The sequence below is a fragment of the Rhea americana genome, unplaced genomic scaffold (genome assembly GCF_003343005.1).
Source record: "Rhea americana isolate MKP2758 unplaced genomic scaffold, rheAme1 scaffold_189, whole genome shotgun sequence".
Lineage (NCBI taxonomy): Eukaryota > Metazoa > Chordata > Aves > Rheiformes > Rheidae > Rhea > Rhea americana.
In genome coordinates, this window is record NW_028186027.1 from 149,658 (window position 1) to 166,694 (window position 17,037).

Consider the following 17,037-nt stretch of genomic DNA (forward strand, 5'->3'; position numbering starts at 1 on the left):
CGGCGGGAGCGGCGCCGCGGCCGGGCCGGTGAGCGCCGCGGGGCTTTGTTCCGGCAGGGCGAGGGCGGGCGGCGGCCCCAGCTGTCAGGGGAGGGCCCGGCGCTTTCCTCCCCCGGGGAGGAACCCGAGGGGGCGGCGGCGGCGGCGGGGGTGGCCCCGCGGCGGCGGGGGTGGCCCCGCGCCCGCTGACACCCAGCGCGGGGAGCCGCCGCCGAGCGGCTGTGGGCTCCGCGGCCGCGCTCCTCCTCCGCGTCGGCGTCGCCTCCGGGTCGCCCGCGGGTGTAACGAGTGGTAAGCGGCCCCCAGGCTTTGTTTCCAAGCCTAGCGTTAAGTGATAATTACAGCTTTTGAGTGCATTTTTTTTTTAGTATTATTATTTTTTAAATGCTGTTTGTGTGTTAGGCGGTTGGTTCCCGTCCCCGCGCCGAGGAGCGCCTGCCTGAAGTAAGTAGCAAGCGGTCAGCCGTAGCGCTCGCCGCAGCGGCGGCGTTCAGGGTTTGGCTCTAGGTGTGATGAAGTGAAGCAGCCGTGAGGCTGGAGAGGGCGAAAGCTGTGCGGAGAAGGCTTCGGGGTCGGTGCTGTTTGATAGAAAACTTCTGGATACTGCTGAGCACCGTGACTGATCACAGATGTCTTCAGCCGGCTGATATTTTTTTTTTTCTTTTTAAAGGTACTACTGCTGTAAATTAGTTAAGATTATTGTATAGAGGGCCAAATGGAGCTTTCTCTGAAACTAATGGGATTCCCGAAGCCAGGAATCTTCAGGATTCCTTGAAGTTGTAAAATAAAACTTCTGAAGTATCAGAAGTTGGGGTTTTCTCATATTAAATAGCTAAAAGGATTTTCTGTTTCTTGGAATTAAATTGGTTACTTCTTGTAACTAATGGTTATTGGAAACTTTGATTAATCRTTTAATTTATTGAGGTACAGGTGCTCCAGAGTCAGCACTGCATTGCCAGGAGTTTTCCACAGGTTAAATTAAAACATCTGCTTTCTTAACATGCGTGAGTGCACCACAAGGAACAATTATTTAAGCAGGTAATGGCACAAGTGCTTCAATCGGTGTTCCTTGCAATTTCTGACTTAGTCCAAGGATCCTGCCAGCAGTTCAYGCTTTTCATGCTTTCTCTGTTTTACTGAACAACTGCAGTATTTTGGGATGCTCTTACTGTAGATAATACCTTCTCTGGCCTATTTTTGGTTTTGTTTTCGAGTCATGCAGAACATATTTATAGCTGGAACAGAGGTGTTCTGTATGGTGGATTCTTTCTCTGTGCTGCTTGCTGAGTGACCATGGGTCCATCCTGTACGTTTATAGATAGAAGGAGATATAGCATCACCTTGAGATTCTGAATAATATGGAAGACTAGAAGAATACGGTAACTTTCTTCAARTAGGAGAAGCTTATAGAGAGGTTCTTCATCTCTTCTGTGTCTGACTTTCCTTCTCTGGAAATGACAGCACTGACAGAGAACAAGACTGTATTTTGGGGAAGTAAGGCAGTWAGGCTTATTAGAGTAATAATGTTAGTGTCATTACTTGTGTATCTCCTAAACATACTCTTTAAAAAACAAAAACAGAAACGGTAACCAAAATAGCAAGCAGTCCTAAAGTTGCAGAACACATGTAATGAAGGAAAAACAAATCCAGTCAAACATTTGCAGTACAAGCAAATTAATCTGGAAGTCAATAAACAAAATAAATGCAGTGGTTGGTTAGGCATTTACTTTTTGGGCCTGGTGTTTTGCTTGCTCCTACTTGAGCATTTCCAGCAGAGTTTTTCTGGCTGTCAGTTGCAAGGTCAAGCTGTTATTCGTTCACATGCTGTGAGAGTCTCCTGATTCCCATCAACATGCTTAACGTGTGAGAATAATCTGTATTGAATGAGTCTGTATACATCATGACACTTTGTGTTGAGTGTGATGAAGACTACAGATAAAGGTGTGCATCCTATCGGGAATATACAGTTACTGCCTTAGCAATAAGTGCTGGATGTGCCTCATGCATCAGCTTTGCAAAGCTTATCAGAAATTTATGGCATTGTTCTGGGGGGAAAAGAAGTACTGAAGGTGCTGGTATATTGGTGTTTTTCCATGTTCTTGTGATGTGAAAAATGCCATGTGTGTTGTGCAACTAAGTTTGCTGTAAGCACACTTTGGCACACTTTTTTTCCTTGAAGTGTAACCTAAAATACCACATGGCTAGTTTGATTCCTAATTCTGAGGCTGAGTCACTGAGTAAAGTTGGGAAGGTCATAGTGGAAGTGTTTATCCAGCTGTTAAGTAAGGTACTTATCTACCTCACATTGATGGCTTAGGAATTAAAATGAATTGCTTGAGTGAAATGGCACCATGGAGAAAATCCTGTTGCTTCCCATTCAGAAGCATCAGACCTTTTTAGTGTGGAGATGTATCAAGTGACCAAGCCTCACCAGCAACAAGGAGAGGAAGCCTAGAAAAGGAGAACCTTTGCAGGTCAAGCTGCTCTCTGCTCCTAGCTTCCCCTTAGAGAGCTCAAATATAGGACGTAAAGACACCCAGAAGGTACCAAATCCAAATTACAGCCTTTATATATTAATTAGACCTAAGCTATTCCTGAAGAACCTGCTCTTGGAAAACCTCTCCTGATGGAGACTCGCCAGTCTCCCTAGGTGGCCATGGAGTAAGAGTGTGTAACAGGAGGGGCGGGAGGAGGAAGCCAGCTGTTCAGGCATTTTGTTGTTGTTGTTTTTGTTTCCTGGCCTCAGTGCCTTTGTGACTGGAAGGTGAGAGGAGAGCAGGTGCCTGTAGAAGCTCTCCGAGGGTCAGTTCGGTCCTCGGAAATTATTTCTTATGGTGTGGGCCTGCATGGGGACAAGGATTTGCCTGTAAGTATTTGCAGGTGTTTAGCAGTAAATTATTTTACTGGTGGTGGTGGTGAGGAAGCAAGCATCCTGGAAATGTCAGGGCTGTTAAATTTTTGGCAGGCCAGTGATCCCAAAGTGAGGCTTGCCCTTTGTTGATGAATGAAAACTGAGTTTCAGAAAAGCAGCCTGGAAGATGATATTTCACACCTGGAATGGAGCAATCTGCTACCCAGTTCATTGTAAAACTCATAGCAACCTGACAGGAGTGTACTTCATAGTATTCATCTTGGCTTTTAAAATTAATCCTTTAGTGCAATGTCTGGAATGGCAGAATAAACATAATGAGTTGTATTTGATAAATGAGAGAGCCAGGAGGTTGAGTTAAGTTTAAACTATTTTTATGGCAGTGTGGGAGAGTCCATAGTGATAATGGTAATGCACTTTATACGTGTAAGCCTTTTTTTTTCCCTCCTCTGCTTGTTATGGTAATAGCTTCTGTGTTCATATGTTTCACAATATAATTCTGCTTTTTAAGTTGCTAATATTTCACACAGTTTAAAAAAATAACTGGACTTGCACACTCAGGACTCCTAGGTTCAGGGAGAGGGGCAGAGCTGTTCTGTCATTGATGTATTAAGGCAGAATTTCCATAGCCTGCAGGGTCTATTGTAGTGATCTGTCGCTGATATGAAATTAGCATTGCCTTGCTTCACAGGGACCAAGCTTTCACCATTTTTTTCCTGCTGTTTTCCTATCTGATTACCCTGTGGGTATAGACCTGTGTGATAACAAAATTGAGATAATGAATTGCTGGAGGCATAAAGTGACAGATTGATTTGCAGTAATCTAATGGACAGGTGTGTTGATGCAGCCTGCTTCCAGTCCACCTCCACTGGAAAAGATCTGAGGAAATTAAGCAGCCTTGGAGACAGAGGAAGGGAAGATGCTGTTATGCCTTTGTAGTTCCTTAAGCTACATGGACACTTTTAGCTTGGGGGACGTCAGAAAGAGGATGTCTAATCCATTTAGGAATGTATTTCTTTGTGATTTGGGGGAATGAGAAAGAATGGTGTTTAGAGAACAGTCTTTTGGGTTTACATATTCAGGAGGCGCTTGCTCTAAAGCTTTGCTTTTTTATTTAATCTATCATTCCTGCATGTATTTACTGAAAGACAAAGGTGGTGGTGATATCTTTTAAGCTTTAACCATAGAAACAAACAAACAAACAAAAAATGCAGACATGAGGGCATCTGTGTTTTCTACCCAGCTAGTTATAAACTGTATCTTAGTGGATGGAGTGAAAAGAGGGTGATCATGRCTTAAACTAAATAACCTGCAGGCATATGTTTTTATTTTTGATTACAATGCTATTTATTTATTTTTTTCTTTAAGGAAGATGATTTTAGTTGGGTAAGCTGTGGAACCCTGCAACATAAGTAAATATATAGTTCTTTCTTGTCTTCAAAAATCATTATATATAATAATTTATGTATATAAACATAGTTATATATATATGTATAAATAAATATATAAAAAAACTTTTAACCTACCATCTACACTCTTGTCCCTTGCCTCCTGTGTTTCACACTGTAAATGCATTCCCACAGCTCAAAAGAAGTGTTTACAATTGTCTTTTTAGTTGAACGAAATTGGTTTGTCTTCCTTCTTCCATAAGTCTTTCTATGCCTTCCTTTCTCAGCAGCTCGTAATAATGAAATCCATTGAAGAAGATAATGTTGAAAAAAGAAATGCCACTGTATAATTTGACCAGGACAATTTACATTTGRGTAATGCTATCCTGTTAGATATGAGAGGAGCACTCTCTGGCAGTGTTTCTTTGCATCAATAATAATAAAAAACCTCCCATATCTACATGTGCTAAAACAGAGGAAGTGTAATCTGAGGGAGAATTTTATTTATTCTTTTTTAATAAGGTTTCTAGACTGCCAAATCAGGGCATTTTTCTGCATTTTGCAATTTAAACTGTTGATTAATAGTGTTTTGTTAGGTGGTAACACTGTTTCTTTAGCAACTGGAGACTGAAAGAATTTAAGTAGTTTTGCAGGCATTTAGTATCAATAACTTAGTTTTGGCATTCTCTAGTGTGGATAGTAAATTTAAAATGAAAGCATTTGAAGAAGATCCTACAGTTGTTGAGAAAGTGAAGGGTAGAAGCTTGTTTCCTTGTTTGCTAGCAAATCTAATTCAAGAAATACTGCTATGCTATATACTTCTGTTTAAATACAGTGTTACTAGCTTTTGGTCAGTAGAAACTATGAATTAAATGAACTAGGTATTGTTACTGCTATTTTAATAGGCACCATGCTAATTGCAGTGGGAAACTTTAATAGGAAAATGCTATTCATTACATTAGAAGACTTTCAGTGCTTGCGGGTATAATCATGAAACTTACTTGCCCATATTTGCCTACATAATCCATGATGATTTGGGCTTGCTATTCTGTACATACTAACTTGGAAGATACTAACTGGTCTTCATTACCGCATTAGAGATGTGCAGCTGCATGTTGTGCTCAGTTGTCCATAAAGGTGACTTTTCATGTCTTGCAGGACTTCACTGGTTGTGAAACCTCCTTGAAAGTAACCAAAATTATTAAAGCTGTGGTGCTCTCTATGTGGAGTCACCAGTCTTAGGAACTGCCATGTATTTAACAGTTCTATAGATATCCATGGCATAAGGCTATCCAAATTGAGCATCTCAACTGATTCTCACACAAGGATTTCTGCATTAAGTGCTGTAACTTCTGTTTGGACCATAAACCATGTCTCAGAAAAATGCCTAGTCTAGTAACGTGTGCTTCAGGAGCATCACTTAAATACTTGAAGCCATGTGTATTTAAATAGGATGTGTGTGTGTGTGTGTGTGTGTGTGTGTGTGTGTGTATATATATATGGTTATGCAAACTGAATTATTCTTCGAATTAGTACAGCTTTATTTCATGACAAGGGATGAGCAGAAGCCTGACTTTTACGTTAAATGTGTGAACCATTCAATTGTCATGCTTGGAGGAAGCCATGGAAAAATGATTCCCATTTTGAGATCTGTATTGTGAAAGAATCAAATGATATCATACCAGCAAGTACCCTCTGGGGAAGGATATCTTTCTTACCTGTTCACCAACATGTACTCCACTTRGCTAGTCTGCTTTGGCTGTGGGACTTGAGTCTGTTCCTGGGGAAATCTGCCCAAGATGAAAACTGCATTGCACTGTAATGCTAGGGGGCATCATTTCTCCTGGTCCTGTGGTACAAGACTTGTAAGCCAGCTCAGCAATCTTCTTATTCTTTTGGGGCCTACAGTCTCCTATTAACCTCAAATACAGCAGCTTTCAGGACTTTGGGAATAGGGATGAGTGCTCCCTCTTGGGCAAAAAGAAATGTGTACTTCAGACTGCTGTTGGCCTAAAGAGAAGTTGAGGTGCAATGACATCTGATCTGAGCTGGCCCAGACCACACAGGMGGGTGGAAAGAGAGGCTTGAGGCTAGTAATGCAGATGCCAAGATTTAGTGATGCCTAATTACTTCTGGTCTGGGGCCTGGTTTTGGTTTGGTGTCACGTGCAGTTAGACTGTTGCTATTGTATCCTTCACCCCTACTGTCCGCTCATCCATCCTATCATCCATTCAGAAAGCATAGACATAAGTGCTGTTTGATTTGGTATATGGCAGCGACGTTGACTAGTTTATTTTGTCTGATTATTTAAAATAGTATTCACTGGATTGTCTGCAATTAGAAAAAAATCATTGACTAGGTGGGAAGCAGGTTTACTGATAATGTTATTTGAGATTGCTACTGACACAAGGTAGAGAAGGCAGTATTGTGTTGCCATGTTTGCCATTTCTGTCATCTTTGCCATTGATTGCCGGTTATATGTGGTTTTTGTTCCCATCCTGTCTGCTCTGCACTTGCTTTGCATTGAACTAGTTCATAAGCTCCTCAAGAAAGAGGCTGTCTCAACATGTGGCTCTTAGCAGATTAGGACACACATTTGATTGGGACTTTTTGATATTAAAAAAGTTTGAGATGCTTTAGAATCACTTGATTTTTTTGTTTATTATATTTTGTTTGTTTATTTTGTTTTTAAAGCCTTAAGAAGCACTAGATTGGTTGCAGTCTAGTCCTGATTTCACCAGGGGCTAAGGCTGAGGATCTTCCTGTACATTTGAAAGACAGCATGAGTTCCTGTGCTTTGTTCCTACTTCTGTTGACCAGTCAGGGGAGGAGGAGCRCTGGCCTAAGAAACTAGGAACAGGGGTTGTTATACCTGCCAGGAGTGGTTATATCTGCCAGAAGTGCAGACTGTTGTGTGGATAGTTGTGCAAGCACGCAGGTACCCACCCATCCTAGGTCTCTGTCTCTCTGTTTTGGGGATTTGGTAGGTGGCTGGAGGAATACAGYGGACATTTTCACCTGGCTTACCACCTTTTCTCTGGAGGGGATGAGGAGGGACTGGACTGCCCAACAGTCATGTGTCATCGCCTGCACCTGCCTCCAGCCTGCTGGAATGTCAGCTTGCTGCGGTCACTTCTCCTCCTTGCGGAAGCTGCTGCCTCCTTCCTCTCCTGTCATCCAGCTGCAGCATCAGCAGCTTGCTCCTCTGACCCAGATGGCCTAAGTCCTCCTATCTCAGGCTCTATCTCTGTGCAGGGCAGCAGCCTGGTTTGTAGTGGCCAGAGGAGATGGCTTGCTGCTGCCCRGCAGAAAAGTTGTGTGTTTTCTTTTTTTTGCGGGGGGAGGGGGGTGGTGCAATCAAGAGCATCCCATGGGGAAAGAAGGGAGAAAGAGTTGATTCTGGGATGTGAGACAAGACTCCTGCAGTACATGAATATTCACTGAGCCAGGAGGACCCTGATCTGGTAGTGCTGTGTTGGGGATGTTTGTGTGCAATGCAATGCAGAAGTGAAGGAGAGCAGGAACTCGAACCTGGGYGCTCCACATTGTTGGAGAGTGTCCTGACCTAGGGACCCCCTGGTCTTCCTGCTCTGTGTGCTGTTTTCTTGTGCTCTTTTTCCCAGCTGGGTGGTTTAGGACGAAGTGGAGGAGCTGTACTGGGAGAGACTGGGAGGTGCTGTGGCCAGGCATAGCCCAAGTGCTTCTGGCTGTCTGGTACCCAGCTCTGAGCTCATGGAGATCACTCTCTGTAGGTTTCTTCTGGAGCCAGACTGACTTTTAACACCCAGCTCTAATGGCTTTGGTTTCTTTAGGAGTGTTAGGCACCATGCCACATTGTGGGCCACCTTGTTTCCCTGCTGGGGTAGTGAAGAGGGAGAAATGGTGAGTATTCCCTAAGCAGCAGATCAGTTAGTCATGGAAATGCAACTTGTATATGCACCTGAGCTTGTTTTTGGTTAGCTTTAATAATTAGTAGGTGGTAGTGGCTTGTTATAGGCCATTTCCCTAGTAGTCAGTGTCCTAAAAATAGTAACTGTGAGTGCAAAGAATATCTTTGTGGGTATTGTGTGCTTGTACATCTGGGAACATGTGATTTCCTGAACATGTGTGTTAGGTTTTGTTTACCTGGTATATCTCAGGCTTCCTATTATACTGTTTGCAATCCAAATGTATTTTTTTTTCCAAATTGTTGACATTGTACTTTTGCCAGGTTGTGGGCAAGTTGCTTTTATATATAGACACATCAGCTACATAGATTTCAGTAAGAAGCTGTTCCCTTTGGGTATGATGAAGAAGGTGTTACCTGATTTTAATTCATAAACAGCCTGTTGCTATGGTCAAGAAGTGATAGCTGGGAACCTAACTAGTTCTACAGTTAAATTCCTTGTTGTTGATTTTAATATTTAATCAATTAAATTTGTGTTTGAAAAACCTTGGAACACACTTCCTTATGAATACAAGGTACCTTGCTAATTAAAAATAAGCTTTTCCTGAGGTGCATTATCCTTTTGGCAGTTGTCRCTTATTCTCGAAGCTATCAGCAGTCCTTGTCAACCTTCAGAATTATTTTTGTTTTCAGTTGACATGGATTTGATTTGGGAGATCAAAAATCAAGTACAATTTATGACCTATTCCCTGCAGTCTTTGGGAAATTTGCCATTGTTTGCAGTGACAGTATCAACAGATTTGAGTGTTTAAGACCAAATTCTTTGGGAGTATAGGCTTTAAGTAGTAAACTGGCTTCTAACCAGTAGATTTTTAAGTTGGTAGATTTTAGTCAAAACACTGTGATTGTTATTGTACAATTCCCTCTTAAAACTGTTTTTCTACTTACTCTTATTTAGGCCAAATGCTGGAATTTTTTGAGCTCTAAGTTTATAAGCAACTATAAACATCTGCTGTTCTATCATAGCTGCTGTTGTTCTTTGGTAGTGGCTTGTAGAAAGGAAAATTGCATTTTTCAGATGTCAGCAGTACACTTATTTTATTTAGAAATACATTCTCCATCCACAAGTAAAATGTGATGAGTAAATATTGACAAGTTTCATACTTTCTTTGCATACTGTGACCATTGAAAGAAATGGCTGACTTAATAAAACTCTAGTTGCTTTTGAAAAAGTTCCATGTTTTGTGCTTATTATAACCTTGCAGGTGTTCCCTTTCAGGAGATACTCAGCAGTGGCCTTGCTGCAGCTTGAATCCAGCTGTTCTGCATTACTTTGAGAGCTTTTCATGTTCCATAGTATATTTAGGGATGCAATATTCCTTTACTGTGTCATTTCTTTCTGTCTCGTATATCGTGGTTGCTTAAAATGTTTTGGAGCTATTGTGCCGCTCCTCTGTCTGCTTGCTGTGCAAAAGCGCACTTACGTGTTTAGGCTTGAAGCATATGTTTAGATTTATCTGCCTGTATTAAATTACATGAGATTTTCAAGGTGCTTGATGAAGCAGGAGGGGGAAGAAATAGATTTAATTCCAGTTGGAAACTTATTTTTATTCCATGGGATTTTTGCCTTTAAGGCTTAAAAAGTCTATTCAAAACCTAATATTTTTTTTCTACTCTTGTGCTGCTTCATGGAATATGCTTCCCCCCCCCCCCCCCCTTCCACTCCCCCCAGTCGCTGGACTCCCTCCAAATGCTGGGTTTCCTGAGGCACAGTGGAGGTCTGCTGTCCTCAGTGCTTTTGAGATGCATCATGGGATTTGTAGTTTTAGGGAGAGAATTCGTCTCTAGAGGAACCTAGCAAGGAGCCAGCCAGAACGCCATCCCCCATGAAGCTTGAGAGCAGTGTTGCCAAAAGTTTTTGGCTTTAGCTGTGAGTATTCATTTGGGAAATGTCTGCTTTCTCTCCTGTGCAAAAGGGTGCTTTGAAAAAAACCTTAAAAATGCAGTTTTTGACTTTCTGTTTCTGTGCAACTGAAAAACTTCAACTGTTCCCTGTGTTTATGCATGCTATTAGGCTCAGCTTTATTTTGAAATGCAGATGCTGATCCTGTCCTGAGGAGATGATGGTCACTCTTTATGTAGGTTAGAGGGGTAAAGAGAGTAGACTAGCTGACCTTTCCAGGAAACTAGAAGCTATGTCATGAGGAACCTCAGCTCAAACTGTGGTCCTCAGGAGACAGTGTCCTACTCAATGGTAAAAGAAGTCTGGGAAGGAATTCGGGAAAAGTGGCCATGTTCAGCAATGACATCTGGAACCTGCAAGTACAGAACAGCAGCTCTGGGGGAGAAAAAGAGTTGAAATGTTGATTTGTAATCTAGCTTCAGATAATAGTATGAAAGTAGTCAGTGATTGTGTGATTAAAGAAGCAGGTTGCTGGAAGGAACTTGTAGATAATCAGAAGTATCTTTGAGAACTGTTCTTGAATGAGATGTGCTCATTTGGAATAGAGAAAACATCTTCTCCACCCTGATTTATTCAATGAATGCTTCATGTAAACCCTCAGTGGATCTGGGTAGCACTTTACACACGTATGAAACTACGTTTGCTGCAGGTATGAAGTTACATGAAAATACAATTATACTGCTTAATAGAGATCATGGTAAAGTTGAGCCATTATAAGATGTGAGTAATGACTTTCCTTCCTTTTCATAAATTTTGATTAGTTTTTATATTGTTTTTAGTGTATGTGGTGACTAATGCTTGCAGCGCAAGCAAAGGAGACTTTAGCCTTATACATTTTGTGTTTGATTCCGACTCTTGCTGATATTTTGGTCACAAACATGGCTTGGAATTTAATTTGAACTATTATGTGGTTAGAAAGTTTGAAACTCAGCCTCCTTGAGGTTTGTTTTCCATCTATTAGGAGATKATAGTAACTCCTACCTTTTGAAAAGCTACTTCAGATTCTCAGATGTAGTAACAGCAGAGATATCTGTTACTACTTAATGATATGAAATGGCATATCTTGAGCTTGAAGCAGGACTGTTGGCATTGCTGCTGTGGGAAGGACTCTGTGTGCTGACTAGCCTGGTAGACCACACGATCTCTCACCCAATGTTTCTTCCCACTTGGTAAGGCTGGGCAGTCTTCACTAGCAAGCTTTTAAATGGCAGCAAGTCCTTGCAGATCCTTTAAACTCCAGTTTGGGAAGAGCTGTGAACTGGAAAGCCTTACCTCTCCCTAGAATCAATGGGAAGCAGTGGCTTYGCTTCCTTAATGTCAAAGCCCGCCACTTTGCTGAGGTTCAAATSACATTTCTATGCTCTTTGCTTCCATTCTGAGGATTATGAATTTTGTTCCCTTCCTGAGCATCCTAGATCAACTCCTTTTAAGTCTTCCAAGGTAATGGATGCTTCTCTTAGAGTTTACTTAGAGAAAGCATTGCCTGTTTTAACATTTACCATAGAGTAATATATTTTCCAGTTGTTCGGTTTATTTGCTTGGGCTTATCTGTGTGGGTACTGTTGTAGTTATCTGAAGTTATTACCTACTGAATAAGTGCTCTACTCTGAAGACATGTAGAGCTCACGAAGGAAACATTTTTCAATATTGAGTAGTGTTGTTCAAGAATGCAGAATTTTGCACTTTGTAGGGAGGGAAATGATGCATGCATGCAGGGCAAATCCAGATTTATCTGCAAGTTAACTACCTTGACAGTTCTCAGAAAAAAAAAAGTTTCCTCTATTTCTTAATTACATGAAATTTRGAAACAATTTTGTTCATCCTCACTRTGGAATTTGTTGTACATCTTAACAGATTTTTGGAGTTTCAGTTCAGGTGTAACTCCACTTATTATATTCAGATCTTGAAATCTGCACTGGTCCCTTTTGGAAATGCTGTAAAGAAAGTGTTATCTTCTCATGTGAAGATTCACTGCAATGTCAGTGTGATATGGCAGGTACATGAAATGTTTCAGATRTGGTTGGATCGATTATTGAATGTATAAATCTAATGTTTGGAAAAAGTGTGAATTTAACGGACTGAAGTCACTAGAGTACAAACTGAGGCTTTCACATCTAGTTACTGCAGCAGACTTGGGAGGCTCTCCCTTGCATGGCATGTAGCCACCCTTATGGCATGCAGCCTGAAGGCATAGACAGTTTCCTGGATGTGGGAATTCTTGCTGAGAAGCATTCAGCAAGAGAAAAGATATCAAGAAGGGAGGTAGAGAAAAAATGAAAATACACCTGCTCATCAGTGATATGGAAAGGTCCTGTGAAGAAAGGAAAGAACATCTCTGGAGTAATATTTTTCAGCCAGTGCAAGTCTTTGAATATGGAGTTCCTGGGAAACGCAGTGGTTGTCAAGATCACTTTGGGACCACAGCCTAAACTGTTACGCCTGTGTTTCATGGAGATTAAGAGTTGGCAGACCTGAGTTCCGTGAGTTATGTTTTATTTAACAAGATTTAGTCCTTCAGGAGTAGGGAARTCATTTCTTGGTTTTTGTTAAAGCATATTTGAAAGTAATTTACTTTTTGCCAGGATTAGAGATTTAACTGTATTTGTAATGAATTAATTTTGGGAGGCCGTGAGAGAGGAACCTTACTYATACTGGCTTCAGCAAGATACTTGGAAGAATAAAAGGTTATTTGGCTGTAGGATGTTTTCCTGCTTTCTGTGAARTACTTCAAGATGCCTTTTGTATTTCTATTTATTATTTTTAGTTGAATAATTTTTTAAAGATGTATTGTATCCTGTTAATTATCTGTGCTTTAGCACTGAGAGTATTGATTAATTGAGAACAGTTGTATGCAAGTTTGCTTTATAACCATATGACTGAAACTTTTGAAAGGGGAAAGAGAAATATGCTAACTCACTAAAARAAAAATACCTCTTCTACTAATTCTGAGTATTTGTAAGAGAAAACAAACAATAAAGGAACAGATGTAGTAAAACTGAATTACAGCTGTTGTTTCAAGTACAACTATATTAACCCATTTTATACATTTTTTTTTTTTTTTAGAATTACTTAGCTTCATGTCATCCCCATCCCCATCCCCATCCCCATTGCAAAAGATGGGGTTTCCATTTTAGAGGTATTGCACAGCAGCATAGAAAAATTTTAGATTTGTCCATATTTTCTCTGTGGTGAAATATCTGTGGTGAAATATTTGTCATGTTTGTCTGTGGTGAAGTGGGGAGCTTGATGTTCTCAGGAGTSTAGGTTATTGTTTGCTATCTTAGTGCTCTTGTTTTCCTCCTTATTGGACAAGCTTGTCTGTTTGTGTGCAAGTCCTTAAAATTATTTTTATATTAAAAGTTAAGGAAAATATGTATTGAACCAAAGAGATCTTGAGCAGGAGCTTGGACTAGATAACTTCCTGCAATTCCTTCCAATCTGAGTTATCCTATGATCCTTTATATATATAATTTCTCTTACCATAAAGATTTGATGAGTTTTGCTTGTGTAGTGACTGCACTTTTTTGACTGATTAAAGAATGTGTGCTGCTTCTGAGAAACATGTTTTCTTCTTGGTGCAAATAAATGGTATGTAACTCTTAAGTTGTATACCTGTGTATTCTTGTAAGTTATATACACCCTTTTATACTTATAAAATATATGCCATACAGTCCGTTTTTTATTTTGGTATGTGAGACTAACACTGTTTATAAATAGTTTGATTATTCTATGTAATTGAGATTCTGAAAGACTTTATAAACCAGGTTTGGTTGCTCTTGAGTGGCCTGTATGAAATAAATCTAGGACCTTCATGCAGTCCCTGGAGAGCCTTACCAAAAACACTGCTTAAAACGGACTTGAATTACTGCTGGTGCTGCTACTGATGAGGACAAAAGTTTGAACTTTCTAGAGAATTTTTTCCTTCTTTTGTTTTGTTGGGCAGTCTAAAGAGGATTATACGCCTTAGGCTCTTGCTTTCTCTGCAATCTGAATGAAAAGGGGTAACCAGAGCTATGAACTATGACTCCTTTAAAAAAGAGGATGGTAGCTGAAATAGGCCACCTTAGCTCCCTTTTATCTAATTTTGCGTATTGTCTCTCTGCAAAGGAAGCTGTGGCAAACTTGTGAGTGAAAATGAAATGAGAAAACTTCAAAGCTCAAGAATGAAATTAGCAGGGGAATTTGAAGCTAAAGCCCCCATTCCCAGCCCATTGCTTCCTCTCTGTTAACACTGCTTGGCACAGCTCATGTTGTCCCATGAGTTGTTGGAGCAACTGATATTCCCTGTCATTATTGTAGCCACGTGGTTTTGTAGGTGACAGTTTCAAAAATGATGCCTTTTTCCATATAGCAGAGCTACTGTACGTGATATGGGTGATAGCAGTATAGATTTGCTTGTAATCTCGCAGCAGAGATTTGTAGTGTTGCCTCCTTGATCTGGCCTACGACAACAGGCTGCATAAATATCGCTGCTGTAACTCTTCCCAGCTCCACCAGTTACTACTTTCYTGGTCTGTTTTTACCTTCTTTTGCAAACAATTGGAACTTTGATACTTTGGGAGGAAGGGAGCTGGCCCTTTTAAGATAACGTTGAGCTTCCTAGGCCTTTTTAGAAGAATTTGGCTTTTTGTCCATTATTTAGCAGAATAAGACTCTTCCTAGGCCTGTTCAGAATCATGATAGTCAAGTTTTCAGCTTGCTGAAGAGAAAGAAGTGCAAGACTGTTAATGTCCCGGATGTCGTCTTGATATCTCACTGATTGTGTCTAAACTGAAGTTGGCCAGTGGCAGCTAGAAGGTGAATTACATACTGAAAAATAGTAGACATTATGGCAGGTAGGTTTTAATATATTCTTTTTTTTTCTAATTCACAATGCAAGGTTGCTTCAAATGCAAGGATGCTTCAAAGAATCTGTATTACAGATGATAAATATTATTCCTACTGTTCGTGGTAAACATTACTCCTACTGTTCTAGCATTTGGAAGGGACATTCATATCTCTATCAGTGTGATCTATCAGTGTGAAGAAACCCCTGTGCTTATGCAGGTGCCATTCCCAGCCTAAACCTGAAGTGAATCTTTTTGATGAAACATGGTATTGCATTTGATACATGAACAGACTCTTGGCTATCTGCATGTGCGTGCCTGGGGATGGAGGGGGAAGGGGGAAGAACRTAGTCTTTTTTAAAGGAAAAAGGAGGGTGCGTGTATTCTGAGGAGTATCGTATTCATCTAATAGCTGGATGCATTCTTTGAGCTTGACTTTTTGGTCTGGGAGGGACTAGGGGGAACATAGTGAGAAAGAGGGGGAAAAACATTCCTGCAGGGGATTAATTTTGAGGTGACTCAAATAGACACTTTGATCCCTTCCATCTGCAGGTTGGCTTGTTTTAGCTTGTTAATATATGGATAGCAAATTCCCTCTTTCCTTTTATGTTTGGAAAATTGCTCATAGCCCACACATGGCTCTGTAATTGGGGAGAGATTGTTCATTCTTGCCTGCAGGAAGATATTTCTCTCTCTCTCTGCTGAGCTGGAGTTTCCGACTAGATAGAGAGTGCAAGGAAGATGTAGATGGAAGCAGGGCTGCATAACTCTTGCTTAAGCTGTGATTCATTAAGAAATGATCATTGATCCATGTGTATTTGTACTCGGAGCACCCGCAGGATGAGCGGTACAAATTCTCTCTTTGCTCTCTCTGCCTTCCCTGAGCTTCAGTTCATAATGGTGTAGCAACTTGCAGAATATTGCTATTGGGGAGAAACTTCAGTGCATTTAGGAAACTTGTCTTCATCAATAATCCATMATACACTGATGATATTCATGAGGGTATTTATCATGTCTGTTTTAATTTTTGACAGCCTAGGTGTGAGTGATTAGTAACAATCCTGTATGTTTGACCAAAGTGATCTGAAAGTAGGTGAGGGTTGTGGTGATGTCAGTTATTAAATACTATGCTCTGTTTCTCAACCGAACTTATTGAAGTTTGTTAAGCTTGTGTTCTGTTGAACTCATATTGTCCTGCTTCCTCTCAAGTTGCTCTTTTAAGTCAAAATTTTCAAAAGTATCAGAATTTTCTTGACACTGGAWTTTTTTGGAATTCTACCCAGATGCTTATCCTGCAGGTAAGGTAGCAGTGATCAGGTTACTGAGGGGATTTGATTTCCTCCGGCCTTCCCCTAGCCCGGAAGATGCTTTGGAAAGGTTTGAGTGTGTACATGTGGTGTTTGAGACTTTTCATGTATGTGCAAGCATATTGCACCACAAATGAAGTTTTTATTTCTTCTTAATACTACAAAATAAGAGAATTTAATAKCCAAAGCCCTATCTATCTGTTGATCTCTTCTGGAACCAAAAAGACTGTCTTGAAATGGCCTAAACTTCCAGTATTTATTTAAAAGAGTTTTCCCTCGTGTTGCTTATAAAKTTGAATTTAGGGGTATCTAGGGGCTTTGTTTTGGTTGGAATGTTGCAGTTACCTCTTGGGTTATTTCAAAGTCTCCCAAATATTGTTTCTTCACATTGTGAATGACCAGGGAGCCTGGCCACATTCCAACATGATTAATTACTGTCTCCTCYGTTTTGATTAGATGCAACATTGTTCCCTTATCTCTCTGCTTTTATAGTTGCTGGCTCCCTGTCACTGCTCTAGGGCCTTCAGCAAAGGGTACAAGGACTCTTCTCCCCTGCTGCCTGGAGGCCTTTTTAGGAGAAACTCTGGGCACTCAGATTTAATCCCYGCTGCAAATGCTGGGTGACTCTCTTTTGCCATAAGTGGCTGGGCCTTTGCTAAGAGCAGTTTGTGTATTTGAGGTTAAATTCAGGTAATAGATACTTGTTCATTTTTCACTGAGCAATCCTGAATTTGACCTTCAGACAAGATTTGGTAGTGTTTTTTAAAAAGCAGCTAGCCAGCACCATTTTACAGCAGT

General features: G+C 40.6%; 1 protein-coding gene across 12 annotated transcripts in view; it reads left to right on the forward strand.

Annotated features, from left to right (window-relative positions):
• TNS3 (tensin 3) overlaps positions 1 to 17,037 on the forward strand; it is a 304,187-nt gene that overhangs the window by 80,016 nt on the left and 207,134 nt on the right. For 2 of the 12 annotated variants that reach the window (XM_085302215.1, XM_085302218.1), the window contains exon 1: positions 403 to 444. The exons of 8 other annotated variants lie outside the window; for them this stretch is intronic. The gene's annotated coding sequence lies outside the window, so the exon portion shown is untranslated. Of the gene's footprint in view, positions 1 to 7; positions 29 to 402; positions 445 to 17,037 lie in introns of those variants that run through there. 2 more of the 12 variants (XM_085302219.1, XM_085302216.1) reach the window with 2 other exon arrangements.